The 19,308-nt window shown below is 37.9% G+C and overlaps 1 protein-coding gene across 12 annotated transcripts in view; it reads left to right on the top strand.

Moving 5' to 3' along the window:
• ZNF148 (zinc finger protein 148) overlaps window positions 1-19,308 on the top strand; it is a 139,262-nt gene that overhangs the window by 3,726 nt on the left and 116,228 nt on the right. Inside the window, exon 1 of one of the 12 annotated variants that reach the window (XM_036352945.1) lies at window positions 17,607-17,625. The exons of the other annotated variants lie outside the window; for them this stretch is intronic. The gene's annotated coding sequence lies outside the window, so the exon portion shown is untranslated. Of the gene's footprint in view, window positions 1-17,606; window positions 17,626-19,308 lie in introns of those variants that run through there. 12 annotated transcript variants of the gene reach the window in all.

Genomic DNA, 19,308 nt, shown 5'->3' with positions numbered 1-19,308 from the left:
ACTTAAGCCACGAACATGTTGTTAATATGGTGGAAAATGGTATGTTGCTTGTATATTAGGATAGATTCTTAAAGTACTGGTTTTTGGAATTTGTGTATGAGGTGCAACATTACCAAGTCAGCGTGACTGAGATTGGGAGAATAGAAAGATCTAACTCCCGTTTTAGGAAGTCTTGTTTAACCCCACCTCTTGAGATCTCTCTTGTTCTGAATAAAAACAGTATTCACATGTAGATTATATAGTGCTAAATTTTGTCTTTGTTTATGGAATTATTCTCTTTGTTTGGGAAATGGTGGCTTGATTGTAACCTCTCTAGAGCTGAGATTTACTTTATTTTCTGGGGACCCTCACAACAGTTTGCTTCTTAGTGCTTAATAAAATACCTGTTGAATGACTGATAGTGTTCACTGCTTTAGTGATATTGTGGAAATGTGTAAAATTGCTGAGCAATATGGTGGTATTGCAGACAAAATGTATGTGTGGTGGTGATGTGTGTGTGTGTGTGTGTGTGTGTGTGTGAGAGAGAGAGAGAGAGAGAGAGAGAGAGAGAGAGAGAGAGAGAGAGAAAGAGAAGGAATATCTTACTAGGGAAAGCCTTTAGATTTAAGGGGAGAAGACAGAATGGATTAGAATGGAACTGTAACAGTTCTGCCAAAACATTGAAGGTATGGGACCAAAGGTTCTAGTCTAATTTCAGACTAGTTTAATCTGAGTAAATCTGGTCTGTAGTTTGGGGCTGGTTTAATTTGAATTTTCTTACCTCGGGCCTAAATTACTGCTTAGAGATTTTTAGCTGTTTTAAGAATCTGTCTGATTTTATTTAAGTATTTTTTAAGACAATAAAAATATGTTAGATGAAATTTCTTCCCTCAAGGAATTTATAATACTTATATTCTTTTAGGGAGAGAAAGACAGTTGGAATTAATTCAGGAACAGTCCAAGAGTTCAGAAAATTGATTTTTAAAAAACAAATATTGGAAGTATACCTTTGATGAGAATTTTTTATATTGGTAGTCATTTTCAGAGTAGTGTTCAGAGTTTTTTTGGAACACCTTTTCTGAATTACCTTCTGAGCCTCTTAGCACATTCTATACAATTTACCTATTTATTGACTACTTATTGTGTGCTGTTGGGGGAGGGAGCCTATAAAGGTGAGTAAAACATGGTACCTATCTTCTAGGAGTTCATAATCCCTTCAGGATGTCACAGTTACAAATAATGCAGGCATAATGTTATTCTGAATAGTTTTAGTGGTGACACATCTTTTCGTTTTTAAGATTTTTAGAAATGCTGAAGATCTGTTGATATTAAGTGGAGTGAATAAAGAGTAGTTTTGGTTTAAATTCATTGAGTCACAGAAATGGCAGTGATTTTTTTGGTTGACTTATTTAACTGACTTTGGAAAACACTCCTAAAGGGGAAGTCGGAAATATTTTAAACAATGGTGACAGTACACATGTAGTTAGGCACTAGATGATATTGCTTAAATGCATCAGATGATTGGATGCAGTGAATAAATGTGTAAATAACCTCCTAAGTTAAATAGTTTAAAGAGGACTACACTGATTTTAATATGTAAATAAATTTTGGGTATGTTTGTTAATAGTTTCATTACTGTGAACAAGGTAGTTTATGATTAAGTTCCCAGATGAGTTTTACAGACAGTAAGTGCTTTAGGAGTTCAGAGAATGGAGAAATAAATACTGTCTAAGGTTTGGGGAAATGATTTCAATATACCATATTTCAGCTAGATATTTGAAAGAATTCCTTAGGGATCTCAGGAAAGGAACTAAATTGCTCCAAATTTCTATTGCAGCCTAGAATGAACCTAGAGTCCTGATCTATTTTTGTCTGAATGCTTTCTGCCTGTTTCATTTTAGCTACTCCTACTGATTTGTTCCTTTTCAAATTCACCTTTGCTGGATAGATTTTGAGCACTCTGGGACAACTGGTGTGTGTGTGTGTGCGCGCGCGCGCGCGTGCGCGTGCCTATTTCCATCTATGTCTAGTGTAACTGTTAGTTTTTCCTTTTTTTGAGCCTGTACCCAACAAATTGCTTGGTTTCTGTGAGTGAAGAGCCTGAGTCAGCTTGGCTCTGTTATTCTAGCATTTTCCTGAATGTTTTTTTCAAGCCTGCTTTCTGAATTACAGAGAATAGATAGAATTGAGGGCATATGTCCAGTAGACACATGCTCCATGAATAAATGAATGAATGAGAAAGAATCTGAGATAAATTAGGAGCTCTAAATTATCTATATGTTTTCTGTTTATTTCAATTTATTTATTGGGGCTGACAAATATACAGGGGTGGGCAAAAGTAAATTACCAGCCATCACTACCTAAAAGATAAATCATAAGTAAGGATATGAAACAATAACAATAAGATAAATAACACAAGAATAAACTGTTTTGCATTCTCACAACTGTTAACCTACTTTTGCCTACCCCTGTGGACATGGATGGAAAAGTCTACTGAAGAGAAAATGAAAGAAAATCTGTTAGAAGACTATAAGGCCTATTATTATGGATGTTAGAAAACTACTAATAAAGTGAAAGATAAGTAGATGGAGAAATAGAGGTGTTATCTGATAGAAAGTATGATTCTGAAAGAAGAAAATGATTAACATATAACAGGTTATGTTTAGAGGAAAGCAAGAGAAGATTGAAAGGAAAGAGGATTGTTTGAAATGCCTGTTTTGGGGAGGAAGATAGTAAGACTATTTGAAGGATAATAGAAGTCAGTATGTAGTAGAAATTATGTAGATTTATAACTGAGGTTTCAGAAAATGATTGGATGAGTTTTTTTTTGTTCGTGTGTGTTAATCCTCACTCAAGGATATTTTTGCATTGATTTTTAGAGAGAGTGGAAGGGAGAGGGAGAGACAGAGAGAAACATGGATGTGAGAGAGACATGTCAGTTGGTTGCCTCCTGCATGCACCCCATCCTGGGCGGGGGAACCTGCAACCAAGGTACGCGCCCTTGATGGGAATCGAACCTGGGACCTTCAGTCCATGGGCCGATGCTTTATCCACTGAGCAAAACCGGCTAGGGCTGAATGAGTTTTCTGTAGTCTGTAGACTATGCATATTTCTTATATGCAGAAGCATTGTTGGATGCAGTCAGGAATAAATCCTTTGGGATTTATATTCTAATAGGGAGCTGGACTTCTGCACAAATAACTACACTATGATCACAAATGTGTTATAAGAAAAATACTGAATATTACTGAAGTAAAAGGGAGTAAAAAACATTTGAGTAAGGGAAAAGCTGGGACTGCATTTAGTGGCATGGAAGTAGTATTTTAGCTAGTCTTGGAAGGGGTAATAGGATCCTGACTGGCAGAAATTACTGGAAAGAGAGCATTCCAACATGAGGGATTAGCAAAATCAAAGGTTTGGAGGTGAGGAGCCAAGGATGTATGGAGAATAGTGAGAGTTAATTTTTTTTTTTTTTTTTTTTACTATGGCCTACAATAGAAATACATGTTACATCTTCACCAAATATATGCATGTATGAATGTTTGTGTGTATGTATAAAACAAAATGGTTCAATAAGAATAACAATACTTACCATGTTGGATGTACTCAGATGTTTTCTATTCTGTTTGACTAAGAAGATAAAAGATGGCTGTCACTCATTAAACTGATTTCAGTACTAACTAAATAATTGATCACCTGTGGTTTGGAACATAGAGTTCATGAACAGGGCATAATATATAAGGTAGAAAGAGAGTTATTTGGGGGTTGGGTAGAAAGTGGATGGCCTTGAAAGCTAAGCTAGTTTGTATTTGATATGATGCAGTGTTGTTCTTAGTAAGCAAACAGAAGCTGGGTTTTAGTATTGGCCCTTCTGTTTACCCATGATGTGATTATGGAAAGATTGCTTTTCTGAGACTCAGTTTTCTCATCAGGAAATTGATAATCATTATACCTTCTGGCAGGGTTTGAGGATTAAAGTATGTTAACATATAAAGTATAGATATTGAACTTTTTTGGGAATTGAATCAAGGACTGTATATTAGATGACTTAATCTGACAATATCTGACAATACAGGATAGATTGGGGGCAGTGTTGTGGTATAGTAAGATTGGAGGTGAGAAGCTTAGTTAGGAGGCTACTGGAGAAACTAAGAGGGACTCGAATTAGTTTGACAGCAGCAGGATTAGAAATGAGGTGGGATGTGATTGGAGAGAAAAGGGGAAGATGACTGGAAATTTAGAGTTGTGGAAAGATTCAAAAGGCAGCAGCTAAAATTGGATTGTACTTTTGGGTAGTTTAGTGGGGTGCATTAGAGTAAGTAGTTACAGTTTCAGTTATTTGCTGAATAATTAAATATGTAAACTGAGGAATAAATTGTGAGTGGAGACAGTGATGGATGGGTTTGAGAAGGTAGGGATAGGTTGAAGGGTGCTTTGGATGGACTGCAGAATTTATCCGCTCAGGGAATATTTTTATATGCTTACTGTGGGCAAGATTGTATGGCAGGCAGTGTGAAGGATACATCCTATATAATAAATGCCTAATATGCTAAGTGTCCGGTTGACTGGTTGTCCGTTCAACCAATCAAAGCGTAATATGCTAATGATATGCTAAGGCCACTCAACCGCTTGCTATGCCATGCACTGACCACCAGGGGTCAGTCGACTGGTGATGAGTCGCTATGATGTGCACTGACCACCAGGGGGCAGATGCTCTGACCAGTAGGTTAGCTTGCTGCTGGGGTTAGGCTGATCGTGACCTAGCGAGATGGGCTGGACATGCCCTGGAGCCCTCCTGCGGTCCCTCCCCAGCTGGCCAACCTCCCGTGTCTCTCCCCAGCCCTGATTGTGCACCGGTGGGGTCCCTCGACCTGGCCTGCGCCCTCTCGCAATTCAGGACCCCTTGAGGGATGTTCGAGAGCCAGTTTCAACCCGAACCCGCAGGCCAGACCGAGGGACCCTACTGGTGAATGAATTTGTGCACCAGCTTCTAGTATTTATATATGATGCAGTTCATGTTCTTTAGGAGTTTATCCAGGGACAAAAATGTGTACACGTCTTGTCTATGACAGAGGTACTGAGGCAGGTTCAATTATGTGGAGGAATTAGTATGTAGCTTACACCTTGAAGGATAAATAGGGTTGTAGTAGGCAAGATGGTGAGAGTTGGCATTCTAAGAAGAGGGAGTGATATGAGTGACAACAAAGTTCTGGATATGTTTAGAGATTGGTGGCCTAAATTAGCTGGAATTTAGGGCTCATGTTGATGAATGGAGGGAAATAAACTGTAAAGTAGTTGAAACATCTAAAAATTCAGACTAAACTGGCTATAAAAATATTTTTGAGATATAACTTAAAGTACTCAGATCTCAACGGTATAGGTTAATGAATTTTTTTAGGTATACAATGATGTGTAACCACTGCTGAGTTCAATATATATAGTATTTCCATATGTTAGAAGCCTTAAGTTGATATCTCCTCCAACCAAAAGTAACTATTATTACCTCTATGATAACAGAGGAGCCTTGTGATTTTTTGCATTTCATATAAGTGGAATTATACGTCTCTGTAGAGGTTTCTTGTGCTCAACATGTCTGTGAGATTCATCTAGCCCAGGGATGGGCAAACTTTTTGACTCGAGGGCCACAATGGGTTCTTAAACTGGACCGGAGGGCCGGAACAAAAGCATGGATGGAGTGTTTGTGTGAACTAATATAAATTCAAAGTAAACATCATTACATAAAAGGGTACGGTCTTTTTTTTTTTTTTTAGTTTTATTCATTTCAAGTGGGCTGTAGTTTGCCCACGGCTGATCTAGGGTGTATATAGCAGTAGTTCATTCTTTTTCATTGCTCTATTGGATTCCATTATGTGAATACTAGAGGCCCGCTGCACGAAATTCGTGCACGGGTAGCGTCCCTAGGCCTGGCCAGCAATCAGGGCTGATTGGGGCCTTCTTGCCGGCCAGGGCCTGCCTTCTTTCTGCACCGCCCCCTGGTGGTCAGCGCACGTCATAGTGAGTGATGGAACCTCATGGTCTCCTGGTCGAACTCCTTTGGGGACACTTTGCATATTAGCTTTTTATATATATAGATACCATAGTGCATTTACCCGTTCCATAATTGTTGGACAACTGAGTAATTTCTATTTTTTGGAAGTCTAAGGAGTTTTAACGACTCAGTATGTAATGGGGGTGGGTGGGACTATTGCTGGTTTTTTGTTTATTTTTTAAAATCTTTATTGTTGAGGGTATTAAAGATGTCCCTCTTTGCTGATTTTTGAGTGGGGAAATAAGGTGGGTTCAAGATAGTAATGTGGTGACCTGTTTTTGTTTTGCAATGGAGAAAACCTAGTGACTAGGAGACAGAGTTAGAAGGCTATGACAAAAATGTGAAGTATTGAGAGTCTAAATTGGAATGGTGATGGTGGGAATAAAAGGAAAGGGATAGATATAAGAGGTACTTCAAAGAAAGAATTGAACAACGAATGGGTTTTTGGGAAACTGGAGAAAAAGTGGACAAGAAAAGTTATGTTAAATTCTAGGGCTTTTAACATGGATGACTGTGAGAATGGTGGTGCCATTAACAGAAATTATTGGATCAGTTAGCAGAACTATTTTGGTGCGAAAGAAAGGCTACTTTAGTTTTAAGACACATTGACCAGTGTGTGAGACACCAGTGGAAGTGTCCAATGGGAATCTAGCTAGAATTAAAAATACTGTACTCAGTATTTTTGAGGAAAGAGATCCGATAGAGATTTGGGAATACATATATAGAGTTGATAGTTGAAGCTACTAATTCTGGATTTGGTAGGGGGCTGATGGCTATGAAATTATTTGGACTGATAATTGAAATGTTACTTGAAGCAGTAATTGAAGAATCTAGTTAAAAAGAAACCATTATATTCTAATTGCTCAGGAATAAATTAGATTAGTAGAGGGTGATGGTTTAACGATTATTTTGGGAGCTCTGGGAAGAGAATTATATGAAGAATGGAAATGTGGCAGCAATTGGTTAGAGATGAGACTGTGACGGCGAGAGAATTAGAGAAAGCTCCAGGACTGAACTTGGGAAAATATCCACATCCACAGTTTGGGCTCATTCTAGACAGAAGAAGCAACTAGAGCAGTGATGGCGAACCCATGACACACGTGTCAGAGGTGACACGCATGTCAGAGATGACACACGAACTCATTTTTTTGGTTGATTTTTCTTTGTTAAATGGCATTTAAATATATAAAATAAACATAAAAAATATAAGTCTGTTTTACTATGGTTGCAAATATCAAAAAATTTCTATATGTGACACGGCACCAGAGTTAAGTTAGGGTTTTTCAAAATGCTGACACGCCGAGCTCAAAAGGTTCGCCATCACTGAACTAGAGAGACCAGAGAAGAACATATGGAACAGGGACAAAAATCAAAGGTAGTTCAGGTGTCATTACCAAAGAGAGGAGAAGCACTGGTGTGGTGCGTCATAGGATTTGGTCCATGGAATTTTTTTTTGGAGGGGGAGGGGGCGTGTCTTCAAGAGAACAGCTCAGAGGCCAGAGTGCATGGGGTAAAAGACTGAATAGATTGGGTTAATATGGAAGAGCTGACTGTAGGAATTGTATTAAGTTCATTTTAAGAAGTAGGAACAATTCTTTTTTCAAAACTGGAGGCAAGAAGTAACAAGTAGATGAAGATACAGAATTTTAGAAGCTGTGAAGAGGATTTGATTACAGGTGGAGAAGGTGTGGTTTGAGGGAATTCCATGAAATAGATTGAGTCTTTAATGGGATTAAGTATTTACATTAAAAAAAATGATTTGAAGTCCTGGCTGGTGTGGCTCAGTTAGAATGTCGGCCTGAGCACCAAAGGTTCATGGTTTTGATTCTTGGTCCAGAGTACATACCTGGATTGCGGGTTTGCTCCCCACCCCTGGTCAGGGTGCGCTAGGGGTGGGGGGACAAACCAATCGACGTGTCTCTCTCACATGGATGTTTTTCTCTGCCTCTCTCTCTCCCACCCTTCCCTTCCACTCTCTATGAAAAAGCAATGGAAAAAATATACCCTCAGGTGAGGATTAACAAAAACACACAAAAATAATTTGGGTTAATCAATGAAATGAGAGTTGTAAAAGATTTCATAGCTCTCTGGGGGTGCTTAATACCAGTGTGTGGGTGGGTATGGAGAAAATAGACGGTGAAGATTGTCTATTATTGGGGAGATACATGGCAAATATAATGGAAGGTCATGATATTCTGGAGAGGGCAGTATTAAATGGCTGATTGGACAGGTTTAAATTGTGTAGAAAGACAAGTGCAGCTAAAAGGAGGTGAAGAGCAGGCATAGAACTAGAAAAAAGTAGTTGTGGTTAAAAAAAGAAAGGTCTTCTGAAGTTATAATCCTAGTGGTATAGCACTTCCAATTGATGACCTCTTTTCAGTATACATATGCGTGGGTGAGGTACAGATGAAGGTTTTAGGATTTGAGGAAGGTAAGGGTGTAGAACAAGCATGTGAAACTTGCGACCCGCACCCACAACGAATATTTTTGTGACCCAGCCAATGTAACGGTATGTAAGGAACGTTGTAATAAAAATTTCGTAACTTAATTTTTACAGTATCCTACTATACATAATTATTAGTAATGAACTACAACGTTCACTAATGACTGGTGACTGTAATCGTGTTGCATTCATTTTCCTTATGCGCCTTTTGCACAGGTGCAGCATTTCTCCCCACTAATCCTAGTAGCGAATATTTTAGCAGCTGATTGCCACGTCATTAGTCTTGGACTGACTCGTTTGGTGTGCGCAACAGGAAATATTTCGCTTTTGGAGAACAAGAAAAATAGGTTTATTTGCGTTATGCTTATTAATTTGTGCAGTTTTATTCAGTGTCTGGTAAGTTAATGTTTAAGAAAAATACTAATTTTTATTAAAATGTTCTATTATTTTATGTTAACAATTACTCATTTATTTCAGCCCTTTGTATTCAGCATGTCTCTATCAAAATAAACCCACGTTTCTATTGAAGCTTTTTGCGGCCCACATAAACTTAAACCTTGTTTATTTGGATGCCCATGTTAGCCTTTGACATGCTTGGTGTAGAAAGTTCTTCAGCATTGTTTTTGAAGTCACTGAGAATAATGGCTGAATCTGGGACAAAGTAGAATTGAAATCTTTGGGGAAGGAAGGTGGGAGGGTATTGTGGAGCTTGGTGATGTTGTAGATGGAATGGTTTAAGTGAGTAATGTGAATTGCAAGGAGATTTTTTAGTGATAGAGAACAGTGGGAGTGTCCCTGGGGAAGCAGTTGTTCCTTTAACAAACTGAAGGAGTAGGAGAATGTATATCTAAGCCGTGAGAAAAGCAGGTTTTCCAGGAAACGCCAAGTTTGAGATAAAATGAGGAGGTAGTCACAACAGTCCAGGCAAGAGATGATAGTGATCCAAATTCCAGTGGCATTGGGATGGAGATAGATGGATTTATTACATTCACTAGTTCTTTAAATTTCTTTATTAATAAATTATACTTCAAAATCATAACCATTCATATGTAATATACTGATATAAACTCAACTGAGAGATTTGTAGATTAGAAATGAGACAGTGGGAAAAAAAAGATGAGGTAAAGGTGTACTAGTATGAAAGGCAGGTAAAGGTGTATTAGTATGAAAGGCAGGTAAAGGTGTACTAGTATGAAAGGCAAAAAACATGGAGTAATTTGTTGACAAAGAACGTGGACAAGCTGATAAAGCTAGTAAATGGATAATACAGAAATGAATGAGGAGGTTGGAGTTGACCTGAACAGGAATAAGAGTAAGATGAAGAGGAGCGTGAGTGGCTTGAAGCAGAGAAAAGATGGAGAAAACAATGCTACTTAGGAAATAACTAATGCCAGGAGCCTGTTTCTTCTCCATGCGAAATAAGGACAGACCTTGCCACCCACGATGTTATAAAAATGATAGTATATCATGCAACGCTTTAAAAGAAATAGCATAAATGATAGAGACATTGAGATCTTTGATCTCTACTTGAGTGCCTCAAAACTACATCAAATTTGTTTGCAAAAAATTGTGTGGTGGTAATTTGTATATGTAAAGCGTTTCAGGTAAAAAGTGGAAAGAATGGGGTGGATGGTAGGAAGTAGGTGCCCAAACGAGTCTAAAATAGCTTCTATAGTTTTTTTCTTTTTTGTCTAAATGACTTTATCTCATATTCCTTTTGTTGTAAGGCTGGTTTACTCTGTGTTCTCATTTCATTTATTGCTTGGTTATGGGGGACTCCCAGTTACACACTTTTATAGAAATGCTTTCTTGTCTTATTTCTAGTTATTTATCATTTATTGAATATCTCAAAAGGAGCTGTCTTGCAATTCTAAAAACAAAATGTGGCTAAAACGGAAACACTGCTTTTTTTTGTTTTGTTTTGCTTTTAAATCTTGAATATTTAAGGGCTTGAAACCTTCATCATCTTCCATTGATGATATTTAAGACCTAGACCAGATCTCATATTCTTTGGCTTTTGTTTCTGCTCTCAAACTTTTGTTGCCCAGCTCTGTAGTAGCATTCGTTTATGTCAGCCTTCATCTTCTGTCAACTTTCCCCTTGTACTATCAAAGATTTGACTCCCAAGTGCTTACTTACCAAACTCTGGTTTTTGAGATTCTCTATCAGTGCCTTGCTGTGGTCCTGGCAACTGACACTTTACCATGAAGATACCAACGCTGTATGCTTCATACCCGTTGTATTTGCATTATATACCTCACATGATTGACTCACTCTTTCGACCTCTGAGCAAAGTGCCCTTTCTGACCCTCCAAATTTAATAATGAAAGGCCTGTGGGAATCCAGAGCTTTGACAGCCTAAGAGGGCCACGGGATGTCACTTTGCTGTAACCTGATTTCATCTAGAATTGTTTTTAGGACTAGTTTCAAACATAGCTGGGCCTTGGAGAGGAGGGGGGTATATTCAGAATATTTGAGTGAACTTTGGGTTAGACTAATGATGATATCTTAAGGAAGGTGTTGGGAATGATTATGGTAGAAATGGAGAGTATTTAAGTGATAATTATATTAATTTAACATAGATAAGTGACTTAACAGAATAGGGGTTGGGTACCTGGAAATGAGACAATGAAAGAAATAAAAAAGATGAGATAAAGGTGTGCTGGTATGGGTCCTGTAGATGTGTGCTTGTCAACACATACACACTTGCATGTATGGTTACATATAATGTTGAGGTAATGTGTTAATTTGATTAGGTTCTATAATTAGTCTTCAGGGAAATGGGATGGTGGTCTTGAGTTATGAGTGGTTCAAATGAATTGGTAGAGAATATTTGGAAAGATCATTATCAAATTAATTGGGGGTATGCTTAGGAAATGGATTTTTCAATGACTGTGGTGGCCTCTCTGAAGTAGGTTCACAAAATTTGAGGACAATTAGGGTGTTAAATGGAGAGTGTCAGGGAATGAGGGAACGGACAAAAAATGCAGTGTTTGAGAAAGTTATTTATGAATTATTTGGTAGGAGCTGATAACAATTATAAAAGTTGTGGAGAGGTTTTGAATAGGTAAATTGGAGATGGAAGGAATTTATGAGGAAGCTTGTTACAGTAGAGAAGTTTCAAAAGAGTATAATTGGAAAGATGGTTTAGAAAAGGTTATTCTTTTGGGAAAATGCAGTTCTTAGGTTAAAAACTGGAAGACAAGGGCAAACTAAAATGAGTAGATGAAGGTGTGGCGAAGTAAGATTAAGAGGAAAGCTTAGGGTAAGAGGTTACTGAAAGAGATTTCTTCTTGTAAGGAGTGTTGTGTTGGATTCTACTTTTGATGAGTAGTTCAGTAAGGAAAGGAGGTAATTGTGCATTATGATTTTATTTCTTAAGAAACCAGGCAGATAGGGAGCCCTTCTGTTCCCCGGGCTCTTAGAGCCCACGCCGATCCGCAGCCGCACGGCGGGATTTTGCCTGGCGCTCGGCTTGTCGGCTGGCGGAGCAGAGGCGCTCCGGAGCCGCGCGGGTGGTGGTCCCGCAGCCGCCGCGCCGCCGCCGGCACCGCCCGCGAGCCCGGCCGAGCGGAGCCGCGGGTGGGGGCGGGCTGCGGGGATTCAGGCACCCGCGGCTCCTCCGGGGGCGCTCTGGTAAGTGAGGGGGGCCGGGGCCGCGAGGTGGGGACGGGGGAGGGGCTTTCCTGAGCGCCGGGACCAGACCTCCGCTCGCGGCTCGCGCGGCTTCCTTTTGTGTGTGTGCATGTGTGTGTGTGTGTGAGCGCGCGCGCGTGTTTTTTTTTGTGTGTGTGTGTGCGTGTGTGTGTGTGTGTATGCGCGCGTGCGTTAGTGCGCCCGTGTGCTGGGAGGCGGTGGGGAGCGCGGAGAAGTCGGCTTTTCCTGCGCGGGGGCAGCCCGGCCCGCGGCCTCGGCGGCGGCGGGGCCTCCCTGACACGGGTCTTCGGGCCCCCGCAGGCCCCCTGTCTGCAGCGCGAGGGCAAACTTTGCGAGTGCTTCTTGGCGCTGACGGTGTCTGCCTGACAGCGGGGCCCCGAACCGTTATTGACACCCTCTTTTCCCTCCTAGCCCCCCAGTCTTCTGTGGGACTGCATTGTGTTTACAGTTTTATGGTGTGCATAAGGTCAGATGCGGAACTTGGTCTAGTAGACAGATTTTGCTAGATATGAAGACCAAAAAAATGTACGCAGTATCCGCATCTGGTTGCGCTCGTCAAATCTGCGTGTTCAGTGGTCAGAGCAGCCCTAAGGCCTTTCCAGATTTAGACTGTGGGCAGGCTTTTCCTCTCCAGACTTTGCGAGGCACTTCTTACAGTCAGGAAAGAGCTACTTGTGTAGGACACTGAAAGCTAGATAGAGTTAGAACCCCTCCCGAGAGCTTGGGTTAAAAACAGCTTTTATTTTTGGTTTTACATAATAATCATGATTTGTGTAGTTTACATATAGAGTTTTGCAAAAATCGGGCATGGTATTTAAAAAAAAGCATTTCTTACTAATTTAATAGAGAGCAGTGGTAAAGGCACCACACAGTTTTGAAATTTTAAGTATGTTAAATGTTGCTATAAATAAAATGCTATTCAGATTTTTAGATTTATTAAATCTAAAAATACGTTTGCAGTTGTCCTTTGGGTGTAGTAGGAAGTCCTGGGTTTCTCAGTGCGTGTTTCTGGGCAGATTTTCAGTATTGTCAGCATGATACCGGTTTAGAACCTTAACCTGAGTGAATAATTTGTTTGAGATTACCAGTCTGTTTTGCAGCTGGGAATAGACTCTGGGTCTCTTATTCCCAGTCTGGTGACCTATCCAAGAATAGACTAAGGAAACTGGGTATTTGTCTGTTTGGTGGAAAATAATGACTGAGTTGATCTTATAGTGAGTATTAAAGAGCCAAAAAATGGGTATGTGAACATTTAATTTTCTGTTGTAACAATTAAATGTAGTTTCTCCACACTGAATGTCTTTGGCCTTTCTTTAAATACATAAAGGACTTGAGGATATTCCCCATTGTTACTTTTCATGGCATTTGTAGCCCATTTACACTTGATTAAAACAGATAGATGCTTTTTGTATTTAACTGGTGAACGTGTATTTCAATGTGGGTATTCTCACTGGTTAGTGAACAGCAAGTAACTTGAGAATGTTTACCCTCCTCACAAATGGTAGGGAGACGAATAATTATGTTAACTTCAATAATCTCTGGTAAAAAAAACCCTTTTGGCTTTATTGAGGATGCTCTTTATTGAGGATGGTATACCTGTGGATAATCTCAGCTTTATACATATACTATTAGTCTTGTTCTTGTTACTTACTGTATTAGATCTATACAACAATATTTTATTCACATGTTTTCAGTAAGCCTTATACAAAAAAGTACCTTTTCTTTATATCGTGGTATGAGTTATAATTGAACCTTTTTGTTTTCTTCATTCCTAGCCTTTCTAATACCTTTTTGCCTATATCGCAAAAACAAAGACAATCTTCTTCCTTCTTTCCATCTCCAAAGAACCCTCAAATTTTAAAATCCAATACCAGAGGTCTCCACCAATGTCTGAAGACATTTTTGGTTGCACTGGAGGATTCTATTTGGTAAATAGTAGGTAGATGCTAAACATCCTACAATGGACATGATACCGCCCACAACAAAGAGTTTTCCAGTGCAGAATGTCAGTAGTGTAGATGTTGAGAAACCCTGATCTAATATGTTGAGAATAATATTCTACTAAATAATTTAAATATATAAAAATTATTTATAAACTTATAATGTAAATAAGTATATAATTATAATTACATTCCTGTGATACATCTGTTATAAATGTTTTTCCAAAGATGTCATTAGAATGATCATGGGTCAAAGCTTATTAAGTATATTTTAGAGCCTCATTACATAGGATTTTGGAGTTGGAAGATTAACAAGTATAACCCTTTCAGTATGTAGATAAGGAAATGGAGTTTCAGAGAGATTCTGACTTACCCAAGGTTCCACCGATAATGCAGAGCTCAGGTCTCTTGTTATTTCTATAATAAATAATTTTAACTTATTTAATTAAAATTAACAAGTTATTACTGAGGAAAACAATATTGTATCATTTTGTTTGATATACAAAGAAATTAATCAAATAAAAATATAATTACATTGTGAGAATCTCAGTATTCAATGAATTATTGTTACTTTTTCAGATTCACATGTGTTGAACTTTTCAGCATCTGCTTTAAAAAAAATGTTAAAAATTGAAAATAGCACATACAATTTTAAAACAAAATTTAAAGTTAGTAATGAATGATACCGTAGGCAACATTACAATTGCAAAATCAACTGGAATTGTTAAAATGTCTTATGGTTTCTTGAATTTAGATATGCAGTCTGTAATATGAAGATCACAATAATAGTGAGTTATTGTGCTGATTGTAAATCTATTCTAGCAAATGTTTTGGCTAATTTTAGAAAAAAAAATAATGGAACTTTCAGGTGAAATGTAACTGGATGAAATATAAATTGTGTATTTAGATGAAATACTTTCAAATAAAGCTGTGTATTGTCAGGAAGTAATATAAATGGGGTTTTTTCTGTGTTTAAATTTTTTTTCCTGCAGTGCTGCTTTTTAAAAATATGAGTAAAATAATGAGGACCAAAGACCACATGAGCAAAGATTTCTTTAAAAATTGTTTTATATAATACATTTATTTTATAGAAAAAATTTAAAATGATATTAGCAAAAGTAAAAATCAACTGGAGAAGGTACTACTAATATTTTGATATATGGCTTTCTTATATTTTCATTAAACCTTTTATTATGGAAAAATTTAATAGATGAAAAATAGAGTAGTAGTATTAATCTCCATATATCTATGACCTAACTTCAAGAGTTAGCAATTAATGGCCAGTCTCATTTCATTAGTACAGGCATACCTCGTTTTATTGTGCTTTACTTTATTGTGCTTCATAGATGTTGCAGTTTTTATAAATACATTTTTATTGATTTCAGAGAGGAAGGGAAAGGAAGAGAGAGAGAAACATCAATGATGAGAAAGAATCATTGATGGGCTGCCCCCTGCTCGCCCCCACCCCCCCAGGATTGAACCCCAAACCGCGGGAAGTGCCCTAACCTGGAATCAAACTGTGAATTCCTAGTTCATAGGTTGATGTTTAACCACTGAGTCACAACGGCTGGGCAGTGTTGCATTTTTAACAAATTGAAGGCCAGACCCTCTACCAGAAAAAAGATTACAACTCACTTTATTGTGGTGGTCTGGAGCCAAATCTGCAATATCTCTGAGGTATGCCAATACCCACACCTCTTTTCTCCCCTCTTCTTTTCTTTTCAACTTTATTTTGAAACAATATGGACTCACAAGAAGTTGCAGAATTAGCATAGTCCTATATATCCTTTATCTAGCTTTCCCCCAGTGGTTACATCTTAATGCTCTAGTAAGACATCAAAACCAGGAAATTGATACTGGTATATTACTGTTAACTAAACTTAGCTAAACTTACTCAGTTTTACCATTTTTAAAAACCTGAATTTATTTGTGTGTGTATAGTTTTATGCAGTTTTCTCCCATGTATAAAATTATGTAACTACTATCACAGCAAAGATAACAGAACTGTTCCATTACCATAAAACCCCTGTTGCTACCCCTTTATAGTCGCATCCCAACCCAGACCCTCTCCCCGTCCCCTGATAAGTTATTCTCTATCTCTATAGGTTTATTATTTCAAGAATAGCATTTAATGGTATGTTATTATATACTTTGTTTAACCATTCACCTGTCGAAGGACTTTTGGTATTATTCAGTATTTTGCTATTAAGAATAAAGTGGTTATGAACATTTATATACAGGATTTTGTGTATAATTCTCTGAGATAAAGAGTGAACTGCCTGGGTTGTACGGCAAGGACATGTTCAGTTTTGTAAGAAACTTCCAAACTGTCTACCATTTTACATTCTCATCAGCAGTGGATGAAAGGTCTACTCTTTCTTCATCCTTGTTAGCATTTGTTATTATTGCTATTTATTGTTTTAGCTGTTCTAATTGGTATATAGTGATATCTTACAGTTTTAATTTGCATCTCCCTAATGACTAATGATATTGAGCATCTTTATATGTACTTATTTGCTGTTTATGTCTTTTGCTCATTTTCAAATCAGATAATCAGATAAAAAATTTTTTTTTACTGTTAAGTTTTGAGAGTTCTTTAAAGACCTTTGTCAGCCCAGCTGTTGTGGTTCAGTGTTAGTGCAGATCTTTGTGTGGCTCTGGATACTTTCTTTGCCTTCAAAGCCTTTGCTTTGGCTTAGGCTTTGGGAAGGGTAGGGGTTTCCTTTTTCACTTTTGGCGCCATCTTCGGAAAAAGTTGTGTTTGGTGTGTTTTTTTTTTTTTTTTTGCTTATGGATGTTTAATTGTGTCAGCACTATTTGTTGAAAGGACTATTGTTCCTCCATTGAATTGTTTTTGCCCATTGTAAAAAATCAGTTGGGCATATTTGTGGTGGTCTATTTTGGGGTTCTGTATTTTGTTCATTGATCTATGTGTTTATCTGTCAGTACCATACTGTCTTGATTATTATAAGTGTGTAGTAAGTTTTACCATCAGGTAAAGTATTCCTCTAACTTTGTTAAGATTGTTTTTCCAATTATAGTTTCTTTCTTCATGTAACTTTTAGAATAATTTCGTCTATGTCCACAAAAAAATATCTTGCTAGGATTTTGATAGGAATAGAATAAACCTAAATTTTAATTTGGGGAGTCTTTTATTGTATAGAATTTTTTAAACTTTTATTTATTTATTTATTTTTAATTTAAATTCTTTATTGTTTAAAGTATTACATATATCTCTTTTTCCCCCATTGACCTCTCCCCAGCCTCTCCCCGCCCCTCACCGCCCCCCCACATACCTCGCCCCCCTACTGTGTCCATTGGTTATGCTATGTCCATTGGTTGATCTTTTACCTCTCCCCCTCCCACCCCCCTGCCTTCCCTTTGAGGTTTGATGGTTTGATCGATGTTTCTCTGTCTCTGTATCTGTTTTTGTTCATCAGTTTATATTGGTCATTATATTCCACAAATGAGTGCTATCATGTGATATTTATCTTTCTCTGACCGGCTTATTTCGCTTAGCATAATGCTCTCCAGGTCCATCCATGTTGTTGCAAATGGTAAGAGTTCTTTCTTTATTACAGTAGCGGAGTATTCCATTGTGTAGATGTACCACAGTTTTTAATCCACTCATTTGTTGATGGGCACTGTATAGAGATTTTTAATTTATGACTACAGACTGTCTCTCTATTTATTGAGATCTTCCATATTATTTTGAAGCAAATTCTAGGCATCATGTAGTTTTTCTTAAATAGCTTTATTGAGCTACATATTAGGTGCTATACAACATACCCATTTCAAAAAATTTTAGGGTATTTACAGAGTTATGCAGCCATCACCATAATCAATTTCAGAACATTTTCATCACCCTAAAAAGAAACTCTGTATCCGTTAACAGTCACTCTCCATTCTCTCTTTGTCCTAACCATTGGCAACGATTAATTTACTTTCTGTCTCTATGAATTTGCCTGCTCTGGATATTTCATATTAATGGAATCATAACAATATCTGGCTTCTTTCATTTAGCATAATGTTGTGTGATGTAGGTGTAGTACATGTTAGAGGTTCACTCCTTTTTATTGCTGAATAGTATTCTCTTGTATGGATATACTTCTACATTTTGTTTATCCATCAGTTGACTGATGTGGGTTGTTTCCACTTTTTGGCTATTATGAATAATGCTGGTATGAACATTCATGTGCAAGTTTTTATGTGAACATTTATTTTTAATTCTGTTGGATATATATCTATAAGTGGAATTGTTGAGTCATATTTAATAAATCATTGCCAAGACCAATGTCATTACTTTTCCCCTTAGGTTTTCTTTTAGGAGTTTTATAGTTTTAAGCCTCATGTTCCAGTCTTTAATCTATTTTGAGTTTATTTTTGTATATGGTAAAAGGCAGTGGTTCTCAGTCTTCCTAATGCCTCGACCTTTTAATACAGTTCCTCATGTTGTGGTGACCCCCAATTTCATTGTTACAAATTGAACATAATTAAAGCATAGTGATTAATCACAAAAACAATATGTAATTATATATTTGTTTTCTGATGATCTTAGGCGACCCCTGTGAAAGGGTCATTCGACCCCAAAGGGGTCGCGACCCACAGGTTGAGAACCGCTGGTATAAGATAAGGGTCCATTTCCATTCTTTTGCATGTGGATATCCAGTTTTCTCAGCATCATTTGTTGAAAAGCCTATCCTTTCTTTATTGTGTATTCTTGGTACTATTTATTTATTTATTTATTTATTTATTTTTTTACAGAGAGGAAGGGAGAGGGATAGAGAGTTAGAAACATCGATCAGCTGCCTCCTGCACACCCCCTACTGGGGATGTGCTCACAACCAAGGTACATGCCCTTGACCGGAATTGAACCTGGGACCTTTCAGTCCACAGGCCGACGCTCTATCCACTGAGCCAAACCGGTAAGGGCATTATTGGTACTCTTTAAAAGTTTTTCCTTTTTTAAAAAAATTTCAGTTTACATTCAATATTATTTTGTATTAATTTCAGGTGTATATCATAGTGGTTAGAGACAGTCATACTATACAAAGTGTCCCCTCCCCCAATATTTTCAGTACCCACCTGGCACCATATATAGTTATTATTTTAGGTGTTCTAATAGGTATATAGTGGCTCAGTAGTTGAGCCAGGAGGTTGTGGACAATTTCTGATCAGGGCACATACCAGGGTTGCAGGCGCGGTCCTTGGTGGGGGTGTGTGTGGGAGGCAGCCCATCT

The sequence above is a fragment of the Myotis myotis genome, unplaced genomic scaffold (assembly GCF_014108235.1).
Source record: "Myotis myotis isolate mMyoMyo1 unplaced genomic scaffold, mMyoMyo1.p scaffold_m19_p_2, whole genome shotgun sequence".
Classification (NCBI taxonomy): domain Eukaryota; kingdom Metazoa; phylum Chordata; class Mammalia; order Chiroptera; family Vespertilionidae; genus Myotis; species Myotis myotis.
Note: the sequence above shows the minus strand (reverse complement) of the source record. Positions and strands in the feature narration are given on the sequence as shown.